Here is a 27,966-nt window from a genome sequence, read left to right on the forward strand (position 1 = left end):
GGCCTTTATTAGATAGCTTTAGATTTCAGCATACTATTTCAACAGTTAAGTTGTGGATTCAACATACTATTTCAACAGTTAAGTTGTGGAAACTAGCCACCAAGTCGTCTAACAGGAATTCAGAACATTTACAAGACAGTTGTTAATGTATTCAGCAAATATTTATTATGCATTGGTTTGGTAATTTGAAGGAAATCTCTCCAGAACTAATAGGACTCAGAGGGAGAAATGATGAGTCTGACGACAGCGAAAAAGCTATTGAGAACTGAACTTTTGACCTCTAGCGACCACCATTAGTGCCCGCAAGGAAAACATACCAGAGCAGTGTTTAAATATGATGGAGGCATGCATTATTCAATGAAGCCTAACAATGCAAGAATCCTTGTTTTTCTCTTGGTCAGACATAGGAATAGAAAGGTTCCATGTATTCATTTTGGGTTGGGGAAAGGGGCCCTTCCTTGTACATATTATTCCTTCAGGGTGTCCACAGGGAGCTCGCAGTGATAAACCCACAGAACACAGGAAAGTGGGGGAAAAGGGCCCAAATAGTGTCACACTCCCTTCCATCTGCTGTATAGCATGGATTTTCCTCTGTTTTCCACTCTGCAGAGAAGATTATGAAAACCAATTTCCTGTCATTATTTAAATTAATATTCGCTTCCAGTACGTGGCTGAAAGTGGCACCCAGGAGTTTGCCGCCTAAGGAGAGAAGGAAAGACATTTGAAAATTAATAACATCATTGTCTAGTAGAAAGGTAACGGAGAAGCAAAGTTGTTTACAAAAAAATGGGCATTTTTAAGGGAAGAAAAACATTAAGCAGTAATAAAAGTAGAGTTGTATCTGTTCTGTATTTTTCCCTTTGAAAGTGTTCTCCCCACCAGTTTCAACAAAGAAGGGCAACTTTTCAAGTATGTTTATCTCCCCCCCCAACCCCAACAGGACTTTAACTGGCAACATGGAGATACTAACAAAGAGGAAAACAACAATAACAACAAAAACCAGGGCTTTAAAAAAGTGGGTAAAAACCAGAGATGGTTGCTTAAGTGGTCTGTCTTGGAAAGTCTGGCTTCTGATAATAAGAAGAAAAGCTTCCCTAAACCTTGTTGAGTTTCACATCCTCATTTAGAGCAATTCATAGGAGGGGAAAGTAGATAATCGGGCTGTTTCACATACAACTTAAATCTGGTAGTTACTGATGTGGTAATAACATATGATCTAGAATTTTTTTTTTTTCCAGTAAACCTTTCAAAATTGTATCATTTCAAATGGTAGAGGACCTTCATTTCTCCATCTTACCTGGGCACAACAAACACCAAAAAACAATACTGGGTCCGTGATCGTGGTTTTCGCTTCCCTGCTCTGCTTCTGTATGCTTTTGATCAAGCCTCTACTCCCATGGGTCTCTTTCTGGTTCTAGAAGTTGTGTCACAGAAACCTGTTTTATCAGCAGGGGTGCACTACTGGAGACTTTCAGACTGGGATTGCAGGAAGCCAGAGACTGTTCCGATCTCCCTCCAGTGGAGTTGGGGGGGGGGATGACTTATTCTTCCCCAAAAGTCCTCCACCTTCGTTAGTCAGGAAACCAGAGTGGCGTGTCTCCCTCTGACACTACAAGCTTCATCTCTCTGATTCCAGACACTCTGGAAAATCTTCACAGAGTTGTTGTAGGGATGACCTGAGGTTATATGGTGAGAACAATCTTTGAAATTACACATTTGCTTATTTCCCACATGGGCTCTGATCCTCCCAAGGATCAAGAGTAGAAAGAGTCTGGCAGTTAAAAATAAACAAAAGCAGAACAAAGTCTTTGATTGACCAGAGCCAAGAAGTAAACCAGGAACTAAACAAAAGAATTCGGATTCACACCTTTCGTTTTACTCTTAGTATCGGATGACCTGGGTGGCTTTTTAGGGAAAGAATGGGTGCAACAGACTTCTGCATCCCAGAATTGGTGTGGGTTTAGGCAGGTATTCCCATTCTAGCCAACACCCATCTTTACTTCATGGGTTTCAAGGTTCTAGTCCTGCTTCAACACAAGAATCACAGACACCTGGAAAAATGATTTTATTCCTTCCATGAACCAGAAACATGTATGATTTTCTGTGTTTCTTTGCTACCAATAAAGCAGTGGCTCATGTTAACAAGATTGAGATTGAGTCTTTGTAAAAGCAATTTTGTCCTTGTAGTGCCGGTCAGAGCTAGACCGGTCCCATGCCAACTTTCTGAAGCACGGTGCCTTGCAGCCTTTGATGTATCCTCTTTCACCATGGGGGCTTACGGGAAACATTCCGGAGTCTGTTTGTGTTATTTTGCAAGCAAGGAGGAAAGGGGAGGGAGAAGGAAAGTCAAAGTTGTAAATAAATGAGTAAATGACTAGCTTGTCAGGTGTGATTTTGATTTCTGCCAGTTTGGCTGATGTCTCAACTTTTGAAAACACTCGGTGGAAACTTTTTTTTTTTTTTTTTTTTAATCAGTCATGAGAAATGAAAGAAGAGGAAATGGTTATCTACAGAGTGTAAAGCACATTTTCCTTGGTGCTGAATTTTAGTCTGGAATGAATTTTTATGACCACATTATAAACCTCTGAAAATAGAGTTTAGTGGAAGTGCAGAAACTGCCTTAAATATATTTTACTGGCAAATGTGCTCCTGAAATGATTTTTGTAAAGGTAAAGATATTAATTTTATGCAATCCATATGTATGCATGTTTTAAAACATTTGAAGGGTTACTTATTTTCAGCATAACTAGCACATAATCAAAGATGGAACAGAATGATGTGAAGAGTTTTTCAAGAAGAAATTACACATGCTGTCTGTCACAGGTCCTGCATAATTCATTTTATTCTAATACTGTGGTGCATTTAGCTCCTTACAATGTAAGCACTGGGGAAGATAGATCAGTCTGGTATGATTCCAGAATTTCCTCCTTAGAGACCAATACCCATTTCATTTCTGATGAGAGCATTCAATCAAAGTGTGAAAAAAAAAAAAAAGTCTCTTTTCCCATCAGGGTGTATGTGGTTCTAAATCTAACGATTGATTTGAGAATTCGGAAACAACAAAAATGGATTTTTCCACTAAACAATATCATCCTCATTGAGTGATATTTGAAAGAATAATAAAAAGTTACGATCTGTATACGCACTATTTTAACACAGGACCCTGCAGACAAATTCTGAGAATCAAGTTTAATTAAAGTTTGAAGGAAAACCGTACCTCCCATAATAGACATCAGATTTTCCTCCATTTTAAGGTAGTTGAGACTAATTTGGCCATGTTGCTATGGGGAAAAAAACTTCAAGCTTTTGCAAGTTCTCTTGCTGCCAAGGCAAGAAATACCAACTGAGAAAATGTACAGGCCAGAAGTAAATCATAAGCAATTTTTGTAGGAACTTTGAAGGCAAATGTTGATTTTGGCTATTTCTGAACTTAGATGCAAAAGCGAAGAAGGAAGGAAAAAGAAAAAAAGAAGAAATCCACTATTTAGGTAGGTTACAGGCAGAGTGTTTAAGTGGAAACTTATTGGAGAAATGAACTCTTTTTGATAGAAGTCTCCGGTAGACTATGGTCTCAGTGACTGAAACCTCATGATGTGTACCATACTTTGTTTTGTATTTGTTTTGGGCATTGTCCTGGAGGAGAGAACAGGACTTAGTGGGTTATGTTGAAGGAGAGGTGAGTTATCTTAGGTGTCTCAAGGTAGAAGCTGGGGAGCTATGAAAATGAACTTACTCAAGTTCATGAAATGAGTTCAAGTATTACTGAAAATAGGATTTATTCTGGGTGGATCTGAGGAGGAAGCATGAATACCAGTGGTTCTAGGTAAGCCAGGTGGATTTTGCCTCAAAACAAGCAAGAACTATTTAATAGGTAGAGCTCTTTGAAGCTGGAAAATGTCACCTTATGAACTAGTGTGTTTGTTTTCTGTCCCTGGAGGCTGGAAAGAGAAGCTGAGGGACTTAGTAAAAATTAATGAATCCTGTGGAGTGCGAAATTGAATGCTACCTTGAAGTCTTTCTGACTGTGATGACCTAGGTGTCTATGAGGTGACTGTGTTGCCAGAACCCCTCCTTACTGGGGGGGAGTATGTTAGTAGAATATGTCAACACTGATCTATCCTCATTTATTTCCTAAGTGCTTGAGCCTTGTATGGAGCTGAACAGGTCCTTGGAATATAAGAAAGTAGGAGCTTCATCTTTCACAGAAAAATACTCAAGGAAATCTAAAGTATCCTTGTACCTCGGCTTCTACTCTCCTCTTCTTTGGGAGAAAAGAGAACATTAAGGCAAGACAAAATGGTGGAAAAGACATATTGCAGCTTACAATAAGGGATAGTTGATTCCTAGGAATATCTGGGTCACTAGTTCTTACTGTTTCAGTTACGGCTTAATTAAGGTTCTAGATGTCAAGCCTGCCTGTTGTAAACTTGAAGCTTTGTAGATTTTCAACTTTGCTTTGACCTAGGGTGCTCCCTGGTGCTTGGGCAGTGAGTTTCCAGAAACAGTTTGTCCCCTTGATGGGCAGGACTGGTATGAGAATTTGGTGTGATAATGAAGATAATGGCTTATCGGAGCCAGTTTATACATTCTATTTCTGTTGTTATAAAGGTTATTATTACTTAGCTCCAGAAGCTATAAGCAAATATCTCCCCTTTACAGTTTGAACTTTTTTTTCTTCCATTGATCTATAAATTCCTACCACTTGAGCGTTTTCTGAAAGGATATATAGATAGGTTTGTTGATCATAGGTATCCAAATTCGAGTCTTTACTGTATTGTCTTTGGAATGTGTCTTTGCCTTTGGCGCGGTTTGCAGATGTGAGCTTTCTCTAAGACTCTTAGACCCAAGATTCATCACTTCTGTGAGTTTTTGAATCTGCATCTCTCTCATCAAAAAAGTTACGTTAGTCTTATCAGTTGATAGTAAGGCAATTCATGTTAATACAGTGTCTGAGATGTTACTTTAGGCAGTAAAACCATTTTAAACTTCCTTTATTCCTTTTCATTGTGTGAATAAGAGTGGCCCTGTAGTTGGGGGAGAAGAACACACATTCACAAGTGAATTTGAGTAAAACTTTGTGGTTTCCACTATTTCTTTTTAATTCTAAAAAGTGAGTATCAGGTCAGTTATATAATTCTGAGTTACACTGACACAGAAACTTGACAGTGACAAGTCTTATGAAGATTATATTATTTGAATTTCTTGAAACAACTGGCTTTTTTTTTTTTTTTTTTTTGAAAATTATGTTGGTTAACTATTAAAGCCAATAGCTTTATTTTGGTCATCTTGTTTATACTGAACTAAGAAATATTTTTTTCTTCTTTCTTTATTGAGGTAAAATTAGTATATGACATTATGTAAGTTTCAGGTGTATCACACTGTAATTCAATATGTGTATACACGGCAAATTGATCACCACCATAAGTGTAGTTACCATCCATTACCATACAGTTGAGTACCATCACCATCGCCAGTTGAGTACCATCACCATCGCCAGTTGAGTACCATCACCATCGCCAGTTGAGTACCATCATTTAAAACATGTTGGTGCTGGGTCCTCTATACCAATTGCATCAAAATCTCTGGAGATGGAGCCCCAGGCATTAGTATTAATTTTTCTAGGTGATTCTCACAAAAAAGTATTAAGGTTCATTGCACTATGTTATTGGATGCACCATATGTAAAGCCAAATATCTAATTGTAGAATAAAGAGTCTTTGATTTAATGTGAAGTTAGCCAGAAATAGCTGATCTCTAATTTAGGTCAGTACAAGAGATAAAGAAGAACGAGCAAGCAGAGTGATTTCCTGGTTTCCCCTTCTTCCTGGGATGTATACCTTTAGAAATGAGTCCCACTGGTGACTCTCCTGAACTGAAAATAATCCCGTAAACTGAAATGTTCCAAGAGACAAGATCAACACTCTTGGAATTAGTAATATATTGGGTTAATTTGTGACTTGGGCCAAGAGAAGATGCTTCCTATGAAGTATAATTCTCCTGAATATATATAAAATATCGACCTAAAACTATTTGTTAATATGTAATGAGAAGGGATACCCAGGAAGGTGACACCTTCTCTCAAGCCATTCAGTTTTTGTCCCATAACTTGGTCCCATAATAATCAAAAGGAATTGTAGTATGACAGTGTTGGTTTACTCAAAAGGAACGATTTCGTGAGAAGAGATGTGATCCTAATACTGACAGCCAGAAAGGGGTATATTTGCTATATACTGTACGATAATAAAGAATTTATTATAACCAACTATGATATCAGTAGTGAAGCAGTCCCTACTGGAAATAAAGCTGACAGTGCATGGTAGTATGACTGATACGTAGACTACTTCATTGGTATCTGACACATGTCCCTGTGTCAGAATTGTGGTACTCTTTCATAAGTTAGAATGTTACCTTGTTGTGTAGCCTGCTTTGGTGTGCCCCCCTGCTATCCACTCCCCCAAATAATAGGGCTTGCTACTAGACATGGGTAATGAGGAGTAGGGATTTTGTGGTTTGAAGCAGGCTCCCTGTGGAATTTCTTTGAACTACAGAAACCCTGCTACTTGCTGTCTTTCTTGTTTTTACCAGTTTAGCACAAATGCTGCCTTTCAATGCGACTACATGTTCAAAGCAAAACATAAAATTGTGTTAGTTTAAAGGACTCATTAATTTCCTTTGTACTCCAAATCCTCCACATTAGCAAATGCAATGTGCTGATTCTATATTCAAACTTATTCCATTTTGGTTGCTATTAACTTCAAAGGAAATCGGAAAAAAGAGTGTAAGAGAATTAAATTCCTGTGTTGAAAAATTAATACATTACTGACAACTGACCCACTTTTCAGTTCCTCTATTTTATGAAATTTTAAAGTTTTTCTATTTGTAAGACAGATCCGTGCTTAAACTTGTACCAGGATCTTGCTCCCTTTAAGATGAGACCTCCTGTCCTATCAAGTCTGTGTTGTTCTGGAAATGCTTGTGGCACGATTGTTTTAATATCACCCTCAGCATCTGATTGCCGTCCTGGGTGTGTGTGTGTGTGTGTGTGTGTGTGTGTGTGTGTGTGTGTAAGTATTAAGCATAAAGGTATTTGCTATCTAAAATGATAACTGGAAACAATAGTTTAAGAAAAAGGACTTTGTTTTATATTGCTGCTCTTAAAAATTACCCATTACTTTAAATACTTTGTTAGCATTCACCTAATTGGGAACTGTCAAATATTTTTTTTTTTTTTTAAAGATTTTATTTATTTATTTGACAGAGATAGAGACAGCCAGCGAGAGAGGGAACACAAGCAGGGGGAGTGGGAGAGGAAGAAGCAGGCTCATAGCAGAGGAGCCTGATGTGGGGCTCGATCCCATAACGCCAGGATCACGCCCTGAGCCGAAGGCAGACGCTTAACCGCTGTGCCACCCAGGCGCCCCTGGAAACTGTCAAATATTGAGACTGAACTAATATTATTTTAAAAATTATATCGAGGCTGAACTAATATAATTTAAATGTTAATAACATACAAGTATAAATATATGTGTGATGCACGATTATCTCTTAGTGATGGAATTAACCAGATTATCGTTTAGAAAAACAAATCCAAATTGTTGGCCCCAAATTAGGACAAGTCTAATGAATACATTTTAACGAATTTTCCCTATGATGATGAACTACGTTTGGTCTTTTACAGTGACAAATGCGAAGCAGAATGAAAGGAAACTCAGTTGCTAGGTGATATCAATAATTCATTCATTCGATACTAAGCAGAAAGTTTAAATCCCAAGATGAGATGACAGTTTCTGAAGAGTATCTATATCTAACATAAAGTAGACGTCAATTTCTTAGGATGTCTTTCTTCTGTATGAATGTAAAATAAATACCTTTTCTATAGAACGAGTTTTAAAAATCTGGTTTCTAGTTTTCTCTTATAATTTATCATTTTACTTCTACATTTGTATAAACAAACAAACCAAAAACATACCCAGGCAAAAACTCAAATTTTCGCAACAGTTTTTCTGTCATTTCTCATGTTGCTCCCAGCAGAGTTGAAGCTCATGATTGTGTTTTCAGAATCATTTCACTTGAAAATTGGTCCATCCTTCCTAACTGCCGTGTCTAGACGATTACTTTTGGTGTGTGTGTGTGTGTGTGTGTGCTGGTGGTGAAAATGCTGTAAAATCTGAAAGGTTTTTCTCCTTTAAAACAAACAAAAAACAAAAAAACAACAACAATGGAGATTGCGCTGAGGGTTCAGAAGGCTGGTGAAGACCCTGTGTGTCACATCTTCTATTGGGATTCAGGGACAGTGCTCTTGAGAGCTCTGTCTGCATTAGTAACTGGTCTGTCTTACCCTTCAATTAGTGAGTAGAATCAACTTAAATTTTTACATTAGATCTCAGTGGTATTTCTACTTTCTCTTGTCCTGTTACTTCCTGAATAGGTATCACCTGTGAAGTTAGGCATGTTGGCTCTTTCCCTTCTCTTTATGTTGCTTTATCATGACTTTTTGCTTCCTGTCAACTTAAAACACCTGTAGCCCCCCAAAAGTGTGTGACCCTGAATAAATTAAAGCATTCCTGAAGTGCTTAATGAAGCAGACATTCAAATATGGTAGAGATAAAGCAAACGTGAACCCTGGTCTGGTGACCCGAAAAATACTAGGGGTCACGTGGAAACCTCATGCTGTGTTAATGGCATAGTGACTAATTACCTCCAAGAGATGATTTTCATGTAGAAATGACTGCCCTGAGTCACCAGACCTGCTAATTTTTCAAGAGAAGCCCATGTGCTGGTATTTTATGTAAAATCTCCCAACATTTGTCTTTTAACTTAATTTTTAAAAATTCAGGTTAAAAAACTTTCTGTGGGTAGAATTTGGCTTGGAACATGTAAACTTCCTCTAGAAACCGAGAAATGTTCATCAGTGGACTATTCTCGTATTTGTTAGAATACATAGTGAAGGGACGCCTCGGTAACTCAGTTGGTGCTCCCTGCTCAGTGGGGAGTCTGCTTCTCCCTCTGCCTCTCATGCTGCTTGTTCTCTCTCTTTCAAATAAATAAATAAAAATCTTAAAAAAAAAAAAACATAGTGAAGCCTGGAATCTCTATAATTTTTTTCCCCCTCCGTAGAGCAGGAGTATACCTTGGAAGTAGTAGGACTAGTCTTGCCGTGATCCGAGGTGGTCCTTGACCATATTCTTATCAGCTGTGTGAATCTAGTCAAATTCTTTCTTTAAATTCTCTTACCTTCAGTTTGTTTATGCACAGGAGACTAAGGATGTAGCTAGGTAACAGATCATCTGTCAGCACCATGGAGTTTTTTGCATTTAAATACTTGTTTTTATTTTTGTTTTGTGTTTTTATTGTTTCCTTTGAGTAAAACCACAGAATCAAGAGCTTTCTTTGTTTGTACGTGACAGCACACATGTTAAGAATTGATTTGCAGACTTCTAAGTATCTTTTCTGTTGGAATCTGAGGACAACACCTCTGAGAGGTACTGATGTTAGCAGTTCAAACTCAAGTTAGGCTCACATTTTCATTGTATCACATTATATGTAGATATTGGCTTTTTAACTTCTCTATCTCCAGCAAGATCAGCAATGATTTATGATCTCTAGGCCTAATGAGCGGTTTCTCAGGACATTACCTGACCAGTTTTCCAGTTGTGTTTTAGAGGTAGGGACAGCGGTGGGGACCTAGGAATTCAGGAGCTTTTAAAGTGGTCGCCATTACCAGATTATCCTGTTTCCAATGGTTTCTTCCAAATTCTTATTTGTCTCTTAGTAATACTTCAGTCTGATCATAATCGTTGAGAACAGCTGGATGTAATGTTGGAGCAGATTTCCCTGAACAGATTTTTCAAAACCGTAGTAATTCAGTTAGTGCCTGGGAGTTAGAAAGCCATCACCCTCATCAGAATTTCCTAAGATATTTGAATTATTTTTTAAAAAATATTAGAAAGTGTGTTATCATCACCTCCCTCTTGAAAGGATTCTCCCATTTCCCCACCCCCACAGACATTCTTGCTTCTCCTGAATCTTTCTCTTAGGATTTTGGTCATTTGTATTCCTTTTATTCTGCCATTTCCTGGTTTCTTGTCATGTTAATAATTCATGGAAAAGGGAAACAAAGGCTTGCTCTCAATTTTAAATCAGTCTTAAGAGACTCAAATTCTCTGTAGGGAACTCAGCTCAGGGCACACTACTATGCCACGTTGTCATGCCCAGAGCTTGCATAAATGTGACAGGTGAAACTAGCATCGGCACCAAGTAACAAAGGCCAACAGAGGCTAGCTTACCTGGATTCCAACAGAAGACAAAGAGAAGGCTGGTTGCTCAATTTCATGTCTACCATCAAGGTGGTGAAGGGAGGAGAGATCATCTCCTCACTTTCTCAATTCAAAGAAGCAGTGATAGATATGATTAGGTACAATCTCAGAGCACTGACTAGCTGACAAAAGGATCAGATGCTTGACTTTCTTTTCCTTCTCTTCCATCAGAAGAGTTTGTGAGTAAGAGTGAGGTTGGAGTTAGGAACACCAGTCAGTTTATTAGCCCAAGTAGAAGGTGATGATGCGGGAGATTAAGCAGCTTGAAATAGGGCTAAATCGATGCCAAGGAATGGAGAAATAGCTAGAGGTAAACTCTGCTTCAATATGTGGAGAAAAATGAGTTAAAGCAGATTATCTAGGATGCCTTGTGAGTCTCTAACTTCAGAGACAGGGTTGCTGGTTATGACAGTCCTGAAATAGTGAATACTCTATGGGGATTCTAAAGGTTTGGTGGGGAAAGAATGAGTTACATTATAACATACTGAATTTGAGATATCTGTGATGCTACATCCAGGTAGAAGCAGCCAGAAAAAAGGTGTAATATACAGATTTAAATCTCAGAAAAGAGGTTTAGGAGGATATATACTATGGAATTACCAAAAGAGGGTAGGAAATTGAGGCCATGCCCAGTGTATGCATGGAAAACGTTGCATTCCGAGGATGACAAACCTTGGAGTAGTTGATAAGAGGGAAGAGGGCCTGTAGGGAACCCAAGCAGTAGCCCCTGGGATGGAAAAATAATCACCAGAGTGCTGTCTCAGCCACAAAGGAGAGCATTTTACAGTGAAGACAGTGGTTTTACGATTATGAGAAAGAACTGGAAACTCAACAGAATTAAGAGAGATTTTTCATTTTCCTTATTTACTTGATGATGTATGTTTTAAGATGGGAGCAATGTACACGTGTTTACAGGGTGTGGGGATGGGAGGCAAGGGAGACAGAAGAGAGGGAAAGCATGAAGTTATAGGAGAGGAAAGAAGTAGCCGAGAGCAAGTGTCACAGGATGACTGAGCAGAGGTGGAATGACTCATCCTGAAGCATAGCAGGCACTGGCAAGAGGGGGTTGGCAAGAGTGGGAATGATGACCTGTGTCGGTACAGGGGAAAGAATCGGGGGCCTCGATTTCTTGATATGTAGAAAAGAGTGTTTGTTGATTGGCTGGGCTCAAGGAGATTCATGACGACTTGAAATGAGCATTCCGGGAAAAGGGAGAAGCTACAGAATGTGGTCATTTAAAAAGAATGGTGAGTGATCCTCGGGAAGGAGTATTTCTCTTATTTCATTTTAAAATTAAGGGAGGTGATGGGGCGCCTGGGTAGCGCAGTCGTTAAACGTCTGCCTTCGGCTCAGGGTGTGATCCTGGCGTTCTGGGATTGAGTCCCACATCGGGCTCCTAGGCTGGGAGCCTGCTTCTTCCTCTCCCTCTCCCCTGCTGTGTTCCCTCTCTCGCTGGCTGTCTCTCTGTCACATAAATAAGTAAAATCTTTAAAAAATAAAAAAAATTAAAATAAAATTAAGGGAGGTGATGAGAAAAAAGAGGTAAGGAGCCCATCAGTATTGAAGAGCTGGTGCAGGGTGAAGTGCTCACTAGCAGTGCTTAGACCATGGGCTTGCAGAAACCTGGAGCTCCCAGTCACCGTGTGTCCAGGGTCCTGAATGTCTCTCGGGAGATACAGATCAATCCTAGGATTCTGTTTAGTATGATGATTTCCTGCTGAGTTCCAACTGCTTTGAGCCTTGGGTGTAGTTTGAAAAGCTCATGACCAATAAAGAAAGGCCTTCAACAAGGAAAGAAATGGGAAAACCATTTATATCAACAAATTGGTAACATTGCCCTCTAACATATCCATTAAGTAATTAGGCACAATTTCAATGCAAGGAATTTATCTCAGTGTCTTTGCTCACTTGGAACCGATGAAAGTGCTTTTGTTCTGTTTGCTTATAACTTCAGCAAGTCACCTTTGTTCTGGGGACTTCACCACATCTTTCTGGCTCACTCGTCTGTGGCTGAATTTAATGAGACCTACATCTTGCTGTGAAGTAGGTTGTGGAAATTATTGTAATGATTATTAAATCATTTCCCAAGTCCTTTTAATCTTTGAAATGTTTAATTTTCCAAATCCCAAGTCATCTGGTAAAATGAAAAGACTGCACAAGCAGCACAGCTCCCCTACCTTAGCCTAAAGTGCAGATTTTCCCTCCCATCTCCTTGATATTTACCGACATCCATTATGGAAATTAAAAAGCAGCAGTAACCCATGTCATGAGGCTCTTGCTATTTGTGTGGAGATATGAGTTTGAAAGTTGAGAAAGGAAATCAACACAACACATCAAGTTTGTCAAGGCAAAAATGGTGAGATGATGTATAAGGAAAATATTTGAAAGTCCACAATTTTATTTGGAAATTCATATATAAGGAAAAATATATATATTATATATTTTTTCAGAATCCTGAAGATACTTATTTTTGAGTATATTACTGACAGCTGGGGGGTTGTTGTTGGAAGATATTTTGGAAACTTATAGCCTGTCAATTATAGCTGAGGTGCCCATAACTGCACTTTATCCAGCAAAGTCCCTGTTGACCTTTGTTGTCTCCGATGTAATTATTATTAGTGTCTTCCTTTTGCTTTGGTTTAAAAAGTGATTTTTATGGTCCCCCTACTTAGGTATAGAGACAATGTTATATTTGACCTAGGATAGCAAATGATAAAGTAAATTGTACTTGTGAATTTGGAAAATCTATTCAGTTCAGTTTTTCTGGAAGGACCTATTTGTTGTGAAGTGACCCTGATACACACCCTTGCTCTTTTAGAAATGGTGTGGATGCCTGCATTTATGCAACTTCTCAAAATAGAAGAAAATGTGAATGCCATTGCAGCTCATTGCCAAATTTATATTTTACTTTAAATGTAAGAGCTTGAAAACATTGTCAAAAGCAGATCTTGAAAATGCTACATATTTCCTTCCATAAGTAATGCTAAGTGAGGAATGATTCATTCCTGCCTGTAAAGTTGCGAAAAATAAATATTTGATGATATGACAGTCATCTTTGAAACAGACTGCTTTTGAGAAATTCATTAGATTCTTTTATCACTTTTGCTTAGAGAATATTGAAATTGCTTCTGAAGTCATCAGTGTGTACCAGCAAAGGCAGGGGAAACGTTATGTCGCTATGAAACCAAAGTGCAATTAAGGTGTGGGACCATATACATAATTTAATAATTTTTCTTGGCTTTCAAGAACTTCAGTCATTGCCATGTCAATCCCAAAGGATTAGAAAAATACAAATGCAAAAATCTTATTATAAGAAGTTTGCCAATTACAGCTCTCTTTGATTGAGCAACGAGACTAAACTGATGGGCAATAAGCAGAAACCAAATTTATTCTTCTCTGCCACTCCCAGTTAAAACCTAACCCTAAGCAAATAAACTTCTTTTGCTAAATAATCCTTTTCTTGCCCCTGGGTGAATTCAGGTGTATCACAAGGTATTTATGAACTTCATTAGATATAAATTCTCCACTTCCTCTTAGACTCAAAAATGGTTTTATTTGAGTGTTGATGTCCCTGACAGAATTTCAGTCTTGGGTGGGCTTTAGAAAAGGGGCAAGGTGATAGTTTTTTGTCTGTTTCTTCCTTTTTTTCTTCCTTGAACTTCTCTGCAGGGAGAGGGATTTAGAGGAAAGAAGAATAAGCTTAGGTTGCAGTCACATTTGTAATCTGGCCTTGGTTTTCTCTTAGCTTGTAGCAGGTACAAGGTCATGGGATATTCAGTCAGGGTTTTCTAAACCATTTCTGCTATGGAACTCTTGACTGTAGGTACCTTGGGGCAGGCAATACATCAGGTTCTGTCTTCCAAGTCTTTCAAATTGACCGCTGATGTCTGATCCCTTGGCTTATATGTGTGAACTCTGCACAGATTTTCTTTGTTGGGATCTCTTTACCTCTTTGGGCAATCTTATTGGGTAATGTCCCCTTTAAAATAGATGTAGGCCGGTCTCTCTCCTGAGCCACGCCAAAACTCATACATTCTTTCTTTTCCATAGGAGGAAGGGCAGCAGCCTACCAGTGCAGCTCTGATTCTCTTTGCCACCTGAAGACAAAACTTCAAGGTAAGCACGTTGTCTCCAGGTATGAGGAAGAACCCCTGGCTTCCCTCGATGTTGGGCATGGAATGGAAATTAACATAGCATACATTTTCCCCCATCCTGTCAGCTCTCTCTCATTTATGTGTTCTGGGATTGGAACACCAAAAATGCTATTAAAATGTATTTTGTAATCTCTTAGCATGCCCTATATAGCTGGTCTAGCACCTCCTTCTGGAATAGACGTTGGCAAACTTTGGCCTCCTGGCCAAACCTATCTTGGTATTAATTTTTTGAATGACTGGTGCTCTGAGAATGACTTTTATAATTTTAAATAGTCGGGAAAAGAATCAAAAGAGGAAGAATATTCTGTGACATGTGAAAGTCAAGAGAAATCCAAATTTTGGTGTCTATGAAGTTTTATTGGAAAACTTGGGCAGTTACTTGCATGTTATTTGCGTTGCTTTCCATATACAGGAGTGATTAAACCTGATGAACTGAAAAGTTCAAAGAATATTTACTATCTAGTAGTTTTCAGAAAGGGTTTGTTGACCCCTGCTTTAGAATGCGGTATACTTGGCATCTGTTTTATTGTTTTTGACTATCGAGTTTCAGATGAAAGAGTAAAAGTTCCATTTTAACATCCTGTTACTCTTCATATGAAAACTGTCAAAATATTATTACTCTCTTAATTTACAATCCTTGAATCTTACCATTATCCATCTAGATAGAGATTTTCAAGAAGACAGACAAAAAGCTATGCTTTCTCATCAGGAAAGTTTTGGGCTGGAAATGTGCACAACAGACTTACAGAATTATTCATAACAGACTGCATTTAACTTGGGTGGCAACCTAAAGCTTAGGATCAAAGCTTCAGTTACTCTGAGCCTCAAAATGTTGGTGGCCTGTTGGCAATGCCTACTGGAATGAGTACGCTAGGTCTGCTTGCTCAGATTCAGTCGGGTTTGATTTCTTCTTCAAGTTATAAAAGGGTAGAAATTTATGACCATGATGTCTCAGCAGTTTAGATTTGAGTATGTGATCTATGTAAAGAAACAGAACAAAAATCACAAAATGATAACAGATGAAAGGAAATGTTAATTTGGAGTGTCATAGGATGGGTAGAAATTACCAGCAGCACTACTGCCATGTCATTCCACAAAATAATTTAAATGATTGTTTCCAGAATTTGAAGTTTGACATAACTGGCTATTAACTATACAAAAACTCTGTAATTTAGGCCAAAGATGGGACTGTAACTGCTCTGGCCTGCATGGACTACTTGATGATTTCAGAGTATATCCCTCATTTCACATTCTTTGTGTATTTGCCCAGAAGCTTTCCTTAGACCAGAAGCACATTGGCTACCCTTCTGCCTGTTAAAATCCTTCCTGGTCTTTAAGACTGAACTCAATTTTATCTCTGCTGTGATGTTAATTGTGCCCTTTCTTTTTCTCTCATAGCATTTTATTGTTGCTTCTCTTGTTTCAAAGTTATATTTTGATTTTCTGTAGTTAATTTGCGTGTGTATCTCTTGCTCTTGTTTCTGAGGGCAGGAACCATATATTAAGTGCTTTGTCTTCACCACATCACAATACTGGTAATTAGTAGGTTTCACAACAACTAGCTATAGGGGGAAAAAAAAAAGCAGACTTGGAACACCTGGGTGGCTTAGTGGGTTGTGTGACCGACTTTTGATTTTGGTTCCAGTCTTGGTCTTGGGGTCATGGGATCAAGCCCCATGTCAGGCTCCGCATTCAGTGGGAGTCTACTTGAGATTCTCTTTCCCTCTCCCACTTCCCCTCCCCTCACTTGCTCACACTGGTGCGTGCGCGCGCTCTCTCTCTCTCTCTCTCAAATAAATACATAAAATCTTAAAGGCAGACTTTTAAGCTTAATAAGCACTTTAAGTTTAATAAAATTTAAGCATAAGTCAAGAAAGTGACTATTTGTATATGTGTCTACGCAAAGTTATGGTGGTGTTTCTTTTCTATTTTTTTTCCGGAAAAATCACTTTTGCAATGTGCAGTTAGCTACTATGTGCACTACAGTTACTGTGCAATGAAAAACTTACTACCCTGTGGATGATCTCTCTCATTATTTATCTATTTTTAATTTTGGAAGGTAAATCTGAGGGAGAATCTTGAGGAGCTTGGGGGATAAAAAAAAAAAACAAAAACAAAACCAAGAGTCTCCTGTATATATCTATATGAGTTGAACTGAGTCAGAAAGTCCAGACATCATTTGTACAGATAAACATGTAGAGTGTTTTCAGATGATGTGGTGTTTCTAGAAACAATGATCTGACTACCTACTCTCAGTGGGGTTTGAGTTGTTGTTGGGCTTGGTTTGACTAAGTAAGCTTTGCTAGAGCATTGTTTTGCAAGACATTGTAGAATTTCCTTTATGGAGTCCTTTCAAGATTTAAATATCTACAGTTCTACTCAGGATAGTTAGAGGCCCAGAGTCCTGCACAAAAAAGTAAATTTGGCTATGTAGATGGTAATTGAGTTCCATTTAGCCAGTGCTTACAATCTGACTTGATTTTATTCGTCATCTTTATTCCAAAAAAATGCCTCTATTAAAATGGTACCCAATTGTTATATAAGGACACTGGTCCTAAAAAAAGAATTTTTTAAAGAGATCATCATAGCATTTTCTGACTAGGCATTTAAGCAATACATTGTTGACCGGTTGAATGCTAGTTGAGTAAGTAAAATGACAATAAAGTAGAGAAATAACAGCCTCGTGAAAGTTTATGATGTTTGCTCAAATCTCTTTATTGGTATCTATTCGCATCAAATTACCCATATTTCCTTATTGTAGAAGTGCTACAGAAAGAAAAAAGGAAAAACGTAGGAAGCCTTATTATCTTCTTTTTATTGACTTCACATTGAATATGGTCATTATGCAGACTTATTTTGGAGTTTCTCCATCTCAGACTCCAAGAATAGCCAAATGACTTAATACAAATGTTCCCAAAGTATTATTAGTCATTGGTTTTGAAATTTTACTTTCAACACTGTTCTCTAGACAAGTTATTTAATTTTCATACTTAAATTTTTTCATTTTCTGAATGCTAGGACTATGACTGTTCTATGGGAATAAGTGAAAGTCCATCAAACTTTATTCAAAATGGATTTGAATTAAGTATGAAGGCTCTGTTACATAGAGCATCATTTTGTGTAATGGTAACATAACTTATGAGTGTTTCTTCCAGTGTGTAAATCATGTTGTTATTTGTCTCATCCCCTGCCACGATGTGCTTGGAGGAAAGTAGGCATTTTACTCAGCCTCTAGTCCTATTCACGTGTTTGTGGACAGTCTGGAAGACTTAACACCCAGTCATTTTGCTACATGTTAGTTTGTGCGTGAAAATGGTGTCTCTGAAACAGTGTATTTTGGAGAGGGATGCTTTGCCCCCTTTCTCTGAAGGGATGCAATGGGGGTGGGAAGAATCTGTGTGAGAAGTACTCTTTCTTTGTCATGATGCAAAGGTTTAAGGTAGAAGGTGGAATGTAATAGGTTGTAAATGTTATGATGTAAATAATGACATAAAATTTCCATGGATTACTTAAGCGGTTGTGTGCGCATGTGTGTGCGTGTGTGTGTTTTCTCAGGTTCCATTTTTGTCCCTTGACCTTTTCTCATTTCACGTTCCACATGAGCAATCCTTTGTTTTAGGGAAGCTTATCACTACATAACCAGGGAACCGAGGTATCAAATTGTGGGTTTGAATTCTAAAGCTGTGGTTCAACTGTAAGACAGTAAGCTTGGAAGGCTGTGCATCCAAGCAGAACCACCTTCCCTCTCAGGAGAGCTGAAGATCCTCTGAATTTAGGAGAGGGAGGCAAGATGAGAAGGAACAGAAGAGTAAGACACTCAAAAAAGGCTCTTGGAAGGAGATTGTGGGAAACAGAGATCTTTCCTCACAATTGCTGAGGGGACTTCTTCCTGCAGGTTTGCCACTCCGTGAGCACAGTTACTGAGACGCTGCCCTGGGGAGATGAAGAGGAAGGGAAAGGTGAACAAACTGAGTCTACTCTGCAGGGTTCAAGTTCAGCATAAATTAGAAATATTATATTTTACACTTCTAGATGGAGTGGGGCTTCCAGCTATAGAGTAAATGCACTTTTTAAAAAGTGTAAGAAGTGAAATTCTTTGCACCCCTCTTTAGGTTTCATGTGCTATTAAGACTTAACTGTCTTAAAGAGTCTGTTTAAGAACAAATAGCAAAGGTGACTTGTCAGTATTTTCTTGCTTTTCTTGCCTATCTTTTGAGTAACACCATGCTTCTGACTTTCTTCCACCGGCTCATTTAGCTGCCATATTGAACTGAACACGCAGCTCACACAATGGCCATCACTATCATGGCACCTTCCACCGCATGTGTATACACATGCTATGCAGGTCTTTCCATATGCTCTCCTTTTTTGGTGAGCAAAACGTGTGGACCTTTCTCAGGTACAATTCCCTTAGGGCACTATGAGGTCATCGCATAAATCCGGCAGGTTCAACTTGTGTTTTTCTCTTTGACATACATGAGGAGTCGTGTATTTTCATATCTGTCATAATAGCTCAGTAGGTTATGAATCTTAAGTTCAAGGGTAGGTATATCAACCTTGATGGTGTCGATGTAGAATGTAATCTGGGGGGAAAATATTTCCACACTGGCTTTTGATCTCACATACCACCACCCATGACCTCAAATCCTTTGCAAGTCATTTCTCATTATGGGATACATGGTGAACAATTACATACTGTGGAACAATTACTTGAGCATTTGCATTTTAATAGGAGATCTTTAAAAATGCTGTGCAATTTGTGGGGGAAAAAAGTTGATGTGATTGTATGTTAAAAAAAGACTGTTCAGTAAAGGGGAGCCACAGATTAAGTTAATGGCCTAATGATCAACTGAGACAAGTAATGTGTAACATCTAAAAGTAATAAGGACATCCCTTTGAGTGTAACCTTTTTAAAATTTTGCATTCTTATTTAATACTTCAGTTATATATCTTCAGACAGTATATCATATATTCAAAGTTAGATGGATGATATATACATCTGTGTGTATATTATATATAATTATCCATACAAATACGTACAACATATATCCTATTATATACTATATATACAATGTCTGTAAATATACATTCATATATATATCAAGGGCTATTGCTTACTATTATTCCCTGAGTTCTCCATTTTCATCCATGGTGAGGTTTCTGTTTTGAATCACTCATTACATGGTTAGAAAGCTTTCTTAATTATTTTTCTTAGATTCTTAAATAACCATCACATTTTCCTTTTTCCTAGATAGGTGAATGATATATTGGCCAAGTATGAAATTCTGAAGTTGCAGCTCCCTTTTTACGACTTGTAGATATATTTACACTCTCTTCTAGCCTCATGGACTGTAGAAGAATAGTCTAATATCAGTCTTTTAGCACCATTTTGGGATGTTGGAAGTGAAGGATGTGGACACATTAAGATCTAATAATAGAAGGCCAATCTCAAATACCCTCTGGGCATGTGCACATCTCATAATACTCAATTTTTCCCAGTTCTCAGGATTTAAGGTTCTATGCCAGGGGCTCCAAGCCTGGTCTCGGGGAGCCTTTCTCAGAACCAACGCATCTCTTACGTTTCAGCAGCCATTAGACCTAGGCGAGGAAGATAGATTGGAATTATTAATGGGGGAAAATGGAACTGCATATGATCGCCATTTTCATCCTCTGTTCTATTTTTTTATCAACTCTGTCTTACAATTTTAGAGAGATCAAACTGTTTTACTTAGTCACTGCAAACTTAGACTTAATACTGAATGAATCCCTTCTGTCTTCAGTAAGTTAATCGTTAAGTAGAATCTAGTCTAGATTCACGCTGTTCTATTGGAATCTCCAACTACTTCTAACTTGGCTGTGGACGTATAGGTGTAGCTTATACCTGCTTCCACCTAAGCAGGTTGTAAGTCTCAAGTGAACACTTCTCAAAATAGGAAAATAATAATGCACTGAGGGTAAGAAGAAATTGAAGAGCAGCTCTAAAAGGCCCTTAGAAGTAGTTTTCCTTTGAGTGGGCATGACGCTAATGGAGCAGATAATAAACTCTCTTTAGGTGCCAGAGAAGGGCTGTTTTCTACTTATCAGGTATTTTGAACCAGGGTAGTCCCCAGGCATACTGAAGAGCACACCAAACTCGGCTGTTATATTTTCAGCACTAGAAATAAGACAGAGCCGCCCATACAGATACACAGTGTTGTTTACACGGGCAAAGCAGCCATTACATTACTGATTTTCCTTCTCTGTTTTATCAGATTAAGATACAGAAATAGGTGTGGAAGTTTTCTTCTCCAAGGGAAATGATTTTAGAACAACGAAATCAGGAATATGGTTTTGTGGACGTGCTCCTTAACACATTTTATTCAAATGCTGACTAACTGAAAAATGGGGAGCATGTGAGGGAGGAAACACCTCACACCCTTGGGATGCTCAAATACTAAATTCTATTGCTTCTCACTTTAGCGCTAGTGAACACTGCTTTGTTTAGTATATTGACTCCAGATGTTGTGAAATACCCAATTCTTTTAGGAGAGCTCAGATTTCCTGCACAAGGGTTCATGGTTGCACTCTCTATGTAATACACATGTCCCGGCACCATAACTAATGGCTACAACGTGTATATCTGAAACAGTACTTGCATTTTATTCCAAAGTAGGTACCACTCAAGCTATTGGGGACTGAAAACCTCAATGATGTAAAATTAGAGGTAGTATACTGAAATATTTGAACCACTACCCCCAGCCATATACACTGAATATACTCAGGGATGAATAATTCCATTTATTCTCCCACTCATTTAATCCCTGTGAAAATCCTTTAAGTGTTGGTATTACCTGTCACTTGCCTAAGATTACACAACAGGTGCCAGAGCTGGGATGTGAGCCCGGTAACCCGATTCCAGAATCAGCGCTCTTCACTACCTCATGAGCTTTGCAGCTTTCCTATAATTACCCTGCATCCCAGTTTTCTCAATACTGAAACAGGGATAGATAAATTAAGGTTAATAAAACATTGAGCACCTGGTACATATTAAGCATTCAAGAAATAGCTATTGTTGTTATTACAATAATTATTAGGTATATATTATGTACCTGGTATGAGGCTAAGCATCTTATTTAATATATATTAGAAGATATTAATTAAGGAATTACAGGAGTGCTCTGTGCTAGCAAGAAGTGTAACACAGCTTCGAAAAATATGATGAGGGCTTAATGTAATCTTTAGGTCTGGGAAAGTTTCCCTCTGGAGGTGACACTTCAGCTGTTTCTGTAAAGTCAACAGGAATTCGTAGACTGGAGAGGACCAGGGAGAAGAGTAATATATAACAATACTGTAGACTTGTTCTGGGCATGGAAGATGAAGGGCTTCCTGGTTCAAGTTAAAGATTTATTCCGTGAGCAACTTAAGATAGTTATAGGATTTCAGCAGGAGAGTGACATAATCAGATTTGGATTTTTAAGAGCACTCTGGGTGCTGTGTAAAGAATGGCTAGAGCTGGACAAGAGTGGATGCGTAGAGATCAATTAGGAGCCTATTTCGGTAGCTCATATGAGAGAGAATAGTGCCGTGAATAAGGGTGGTGACAGTAGGGAAGGAGAGTCTTTCTTTGTAGGATTCAAGAACCATCTAGCTCGAGGGAAAAGAATGGATTGGCAAATTGCATCCTTATGTCTAGTTTTTTTTTTTTTTTTTCCCCCTCCTGCTTCCCAGCAAAATAGGACTCCAGTGTAGTTACTAATCCTGGGTTGTATTTATTTCTGGGTTATACCTGCCTCTATAGCATCCAACCCATCTTCCCTGTTGTCTCCTTCTGCATTCCCTTTTGCAAACTCGGCTTTAAACATCCCTCCATTGCCATTGCCCTACCCTTTACTTACTCTCACCTCCCCACTATTCAAGGAGATTCTGGTACTATTTTGAGCAAGTATTTTATTTGATAGAAATTTAATTAGGGCGCCTGGGTGGCTCAGTTGGTGAAGCGTCTTCCTTCGGCTGAGGTCATGATCCCAGGGTCTGGGGATTGAGCCCTGTGTCAGGCTACTTGCTCATCAGGGAGTCCGCTTCTCCCTCTCCCTCTGACCTTTCCCTTCCTCTCCCCGCTCATGCTCTCTCTCTCCTCTCTCTCTCGAATGAATAAAAAAACTTTAAAAAATAATTTTTGAATAAAAAAATAAAACTTTTGAATGAGCACACACTGCATCCTAACATTAGAAAAAGGCCTTTTCAACAAAAAACAATTGTCCTTAGCCTTTTTGCATAGAGAGAACTCACTAATCTGGTCCCATTCACTGACTGAAGAAGCATATGAGAGTATTCTACTCATTTCTACCAGTAATCACTTTTATAGGTTGAAGTCATATTCACAAGAGCCTTTTCTACTAGACTGATACCTTAACTCTTTCTCATTTATCATCAAAGGGTCAGAATGGTTTTAGAACAAGAGTACGCAATTAGGCCACACTTTAGGAAGATCAACTTCCATTGGTAAGATGGATGATTTGGAGTGCAAAATAGTTTTGAAATATTAGAGCAGAGAAATAAAGAGCAGAGAAATATTGTGGTAAACAGAAAAAAACTTCGAGGTTATGCAAATTTGTATTTGAATCTTGCCATGGTCATTTATTTGACAGATAGGAGTTTCTATCATCTATGATAAATAATGAGATGAGGTAGATTTGCAGACGTTGTCAAGGGCCAAATTATTTTCAACCTTTGAGTCATGGTATGAAATTTAGCCTTTATTTGAAGTATGGTAGGATGGTACTAGAAGGCTTTAACAGGGAAAAAGCATTATTTAAGCTCTCTAAAAGATCACTGCAGTGCTTAGAGTTAAAGATGATGGGTTGGTGGAAACCAAGACTGATAAAAGGAAAAACCCTTGGGAAACCTGATCTTCAATTAGATGTTCAATTAGAAGGTACCGTGCTAATAACCCCAAAAATGCAATCACATAAAGTAAACAAAGCAGAGCTCTTGTAACACTAAAATGTGATATTGGAATAGAATGCCAGCTAAAAGGATTGGATAATTTAATGGAGAAAAGCTCCTGGGGGAATAGCACACAAAAAAAAGTCAAAGGCATACAAAACAGGAGATAAAAGACAAGGAAATCAGAAGGCTGTTTTAGCAGGTCCAGTCTCAAATTATTGGCATTATAAAAAGAGAAAATGGAGGAATAGAAATTTTCAAGGATCCAAATGTCTCACAACTAAAGGTTCTGAATTGTCAGACTTAAAGGATTTACCAAGTAACTAGCACAACAGATGAAAATGATACATACCAACACGTTACTGTAAAGTTTCAAAACACTTGAGACACATCTTCCAGAATTAACCAGAGTTTCATGCAAATTATGAAGATTTCAGTGGCTTCAGACTTCTTAGCCACAATTTGCAAACTAGAAGACAGTGGGACAATTCTTGAAAAATTCTGAGTGAAATGCTTTCCATTCTAGAATCTAGAATATTTTACTCTAAATTTCCAATTAAGAATAAAGATAGATAAATAAATTTTTGGATATGCAAGCTGCTAAAATCTACCTCTCCTGCATTCTTTCTCAGAAAGTTACTAGTGGATATACTCCCTGAAAATGTGGAGTAAATCAGGAAAGAGAAAGCATGGGCATGGGGTCCATGACACAGAGCACAAGTAATAAAGAGTAACAATGAGGATCTTCCAGGTGATTATGAAAGGGGATGCCAGAATGCTATCTGTGTATGAGGTTTAAAGTCCAGCTGGTCCAGATAGAATAGGTGAAAAGAAATAAGTGGCAGAAATTTCTTTAAGAAGATACAATTGAGAAAATATGTGATGTGTGTGAATGTATTGAAGAAAAATCTCACATCTGGGGGAGAGTGGGGGTTAAATTTATTATAGGTGTCTAGAATAACTAAACATGCATGGCTTGGCTATGAGTAGCATTCATGCAGTCAAAATAATATAAATGCTGTATAGATACATAACCAAAATTACGATAAAAATATGTCAGAAGGATGAAGGTATAGAAAGTAAATGCGTGGTTTTTGGAGGGTAATGGTAAGAGCCAAATCCTCATTGTCTTTAGATGGAAGGAAATGGATAATAATACCTCAAGACGAAAAATCAAGAAGTAGTATGACTATCATGATTGCCTTTGCCTATAACTATACTCAGCATTTTCATTTGTGAAAAAAAAAATGTTTATTAGGGATCCAAGGTATGAGAAAGTTTGCTTCCCACATTTGGGAATCTTATGACCACCCATAGAGGAGGAGACTAAGTAACATAGCAGTGAGAATCCATGTTAATGTTCAGTCAAGAATTACATAAATGGTTTAGAAAAGATAATAATCAAGCGGTCTCTCTCCTTCTCTGCTCACAACCCTTCTAATAGGATAGCTACCTTTATAAAATCAAGTTCATTATGGTGTTTATCAAAATGTGTTTTGTATTCATCAGTACAGTGTTTTTTGAAAGAAGGCAAAATATATTCCCTTTGGGAGAAAAGAAGTAGCATGTTATATACATATTTATACATAAACACACAAAGATAAATAACAGATGAATTGAAAGTGATTATCTCTGAGGAGTGTGATATGACTATGAATTAGGGGACTTCTTTTCTAATGAAACTGGTGGAATTAATTTATTTCTTTTAACCACTTACATGTATAACTGATAAAAGTTACAACTGCATTTTTCCAACCATGATTCTTCCTGCTTTGTTAACAGTGGGCTAGGGTAGAGAGAGACAAAGAATGGGAGAATGGAGGGTTTTGCAGTCATCAGGGGGATGACAATGTTGTTAATTCTACATAACACCAGGGTACTGGAGTAGTAAATGTGGGAAAGTTTCCCATTTTCTCTGATTACCCAACTTTTAGAATGGATGGTGGCGATAAAACTCGAGCAGTATCAAAGAGAGGGGTAGAAGTGAATTTGTTGAGAATCGATCTTGGATTGAACTTGCAGATGAGGGAAGGGGGAGAAAAGGAAAGACAAGGGGTGACTGTCAGTTGGGTGGCCTGACCAACTGGGGGGATCATAGTCCTATATTGAGATGAGAATAACCAAAAAAGAAGTGGTTGTAGGAGACGATCAAGGATTTCGTTTTGGGCACCATGTTCAGGTAGACTTGACAACTAGACATCCTAGTCTAGAGACGAGGTAGGCACTAACCTTCCCTTCTTCCCCGTGAGGTCCCAAGCTCCTGAGTGCCAGGACTCACTCATTTTCATTCCTTTACGCAGCCAGCACTGTCATGCTGCAGGTTAACAGCATTAGATCTCAAGTTCATAGTTGTCTGTAACTCACTAGTGATAATGGATTCTTGGTTGTTTCAGTCTTTCTCCCGTCCTAGAAAACACATAATAATTCTTGTCGCCTAAGTTCCCTGAAGGAATATTGTGAGCATCAATAAGATATCTGTAAAGCATGTTGAGCTTTTGGGGGAAGAAAGCTGTTTTATAAATTATGAAGTATTAGAGTGTTGACAGGCTGTGAGGTGCTGGCTGGGGATACTCACTGCCTGTCCAATCAAAAGAAAAATGTAAAACATTAGATAAAAAGGTGGACCTGCCTTAATGTTGTGAGGCTTTTTTCTTGGTCCTATTCTCTCCCTTCGCCTTGTCTTTTTCCAGGAGTAGCACTCTTAGATAAAACGCTAATCCTCATGTGTCTAGGGAGGTGGGAGGTGGGAGTATGGGAGTTAATTTACGAAGTGACTTGAATGGAGAAAGTATAATACTCGACAGTTACCAAAGGTGCAGAGATAAAGAAAAAAAAAATGAAAAGGCAAGGCAAGGAATGCATAAAAATTTGATGAGGGGACTGCCATTAGCTGCCTTTTTCCTTCTGCTGTTTTAGCCTCCCTGCATTTGCTCTATTTCTCATCTCTGTGTCTTTCATGAACTTCCCTCACTCCAGCAACACACAAGCAGATTAGGAAATTTGTCGCTCAGGTCAGCATGTTTAAATTTTCCTGATATTTCATATTCTGTGACTGTTCTTCTTGATGCAAAAACTCAAGGACACTGGACAGCTTGGATGTACATATTCTCACAATCTGATAGTGAGCAAGCAGTGACCTAGTTTAAACAGAAGTTTCCTTTCACTCTTTTGCCAGTGAAAAACTGAAAATGAAAGGGAGATTGGCAATTTTATAAATGTCAGAAAAAAATAGAAAGCTTTTTCAACTCAGAGCATAAATGAACCCCTGCTCTCTGATTAGTAGTTTTGCCAAGTTAACTAATCTAAGTATTATTTTCTCACTTATGGAATACCAATAAAATAGAACCTATGCATAAGCTTTTTATGAGGGTTAAATGAGATAATTACTATAATGTGCTAAGTATAGTGCTTGCTGCTCTCTGTTTATACTGGTTTTTAATTTTTATTACTTGTCTTAAGGATGTTTTCTACTTATATATTTATTTGGTATTTATCTCTGACTTAAGAGTAAACTGTGCTATGCAGGGTGTGTGTGTGTGTGTGTGTGTGTGTGTGTGTGTGTGTGTGTGTGTGAAATTTCTGGAAGGAAGAATATGAGCTGTTTGCATCTGTATACATGAGATGAGGTTGGTCAAGAAAGAGGCAGATCAGTTAGCTAAAGTGAACACTTTTTAACCTTGCCCTCTATTGAAAGTAAGTATTAAAGAGAAAACTATATAAGTTATAAATACCTTCATAGAGTCATATAGTAACAGCTGAAAAGTTCTTTCCAAGTGGTCTGATCAAACCCCACATGTATTTGGAAACCCTGATATGTTGAATCCCCTTCTAAGAGTACCAGTTGAGGGTATTTCACAGCACCAGCGTTTTATAAACACATTCTGCTCAGACTTAGTCCATGTGTGCTACTGTGGAGTTTAGTTTTATTTTAATACATTTTTTCTTAGAAAATATGTAAAATACATGTGAGAAAGTAGAACACTGAAAGATCAGAGTAAATGGTAGCTTTTAAAACAAAACCTACCAAATAATCCAATTTTAAATTGGCATTTATCACTAGCACCTCTGACTGCCCATTGAGTCAACGTAACTTATGTTCTAAACATTTAAAGTTTAATGCAAACCCGTTGCAAAGTTAATTTCATGTGTTGCAATAAAGAGGATATCAAGCTAATAAAAATGAGGTCCAAAAACTTACCCAATCATATTCAAACGATTTAAAGGGGAAGATTTGGTAGAGTAAGACTAGTCAATAATAATAAAAATACAGAAAATAAGTAAATAATTGATAATTTAGAGTTTTCTTTAAAAAATGGATCTCAAATAAGTAATATAACCTTGTACCTTAAAAAAAAAAACTAAGGAAAGGAGAATCTATCAGACTCAAAGCATGTTGAAGGAAGAAAATAATAAAGATAAAAACAGGAATCAGTGAAACTGAAAACAGAAAGCAACAAGAAAATCTATGCAGCCAAAAAGTGCTTGTCTGAAAAGGTTGATATTTTTCCAAAGAAGACATACAGGTGACCAATGGATACATGAAAATGTTCCACAACACTCATCATCAGAGGA

At 38.0% G+C, this 27,966-nt stretch overlaps 1 long non-coding RNA gene across 1 annotated transcript in view; it reads left to right on the forward strand.

Annotated features, from left to right (window-relative positions):
* The window catches only part of LOC148110146 (uncharacterized), a 441,138-nt gene that overhangs the window by 118,656 nt on the left and 294,516 nt on the right, over positions 1 to 27,966 (forward strand). Inside the window, exon 2 of the long non-coding RNA XR_015724333.1 lies at positions 14,366 to 14,431. This is a non-coding gene — a long non-coding RNA (uncharacterized LOC148110146). The remainder of the gene's footprint in view (positions 1 to 14,365; positions 14,432 to 27,966) is intronic.

This window comes from Ursus americanus, chromosome 5 (genome assembly GCF_024610735.1).
Source record: "Ursus americanus isolate L20-20 chromosome 5, mUrsAme1.1.p, whole genome shotgun sequence".
Lineage (NCBI taxonomy): Eukaryota > Metazoa > Chordata > Mammalia > Carnivora > Ursidae > Ursus > Ursus americanus.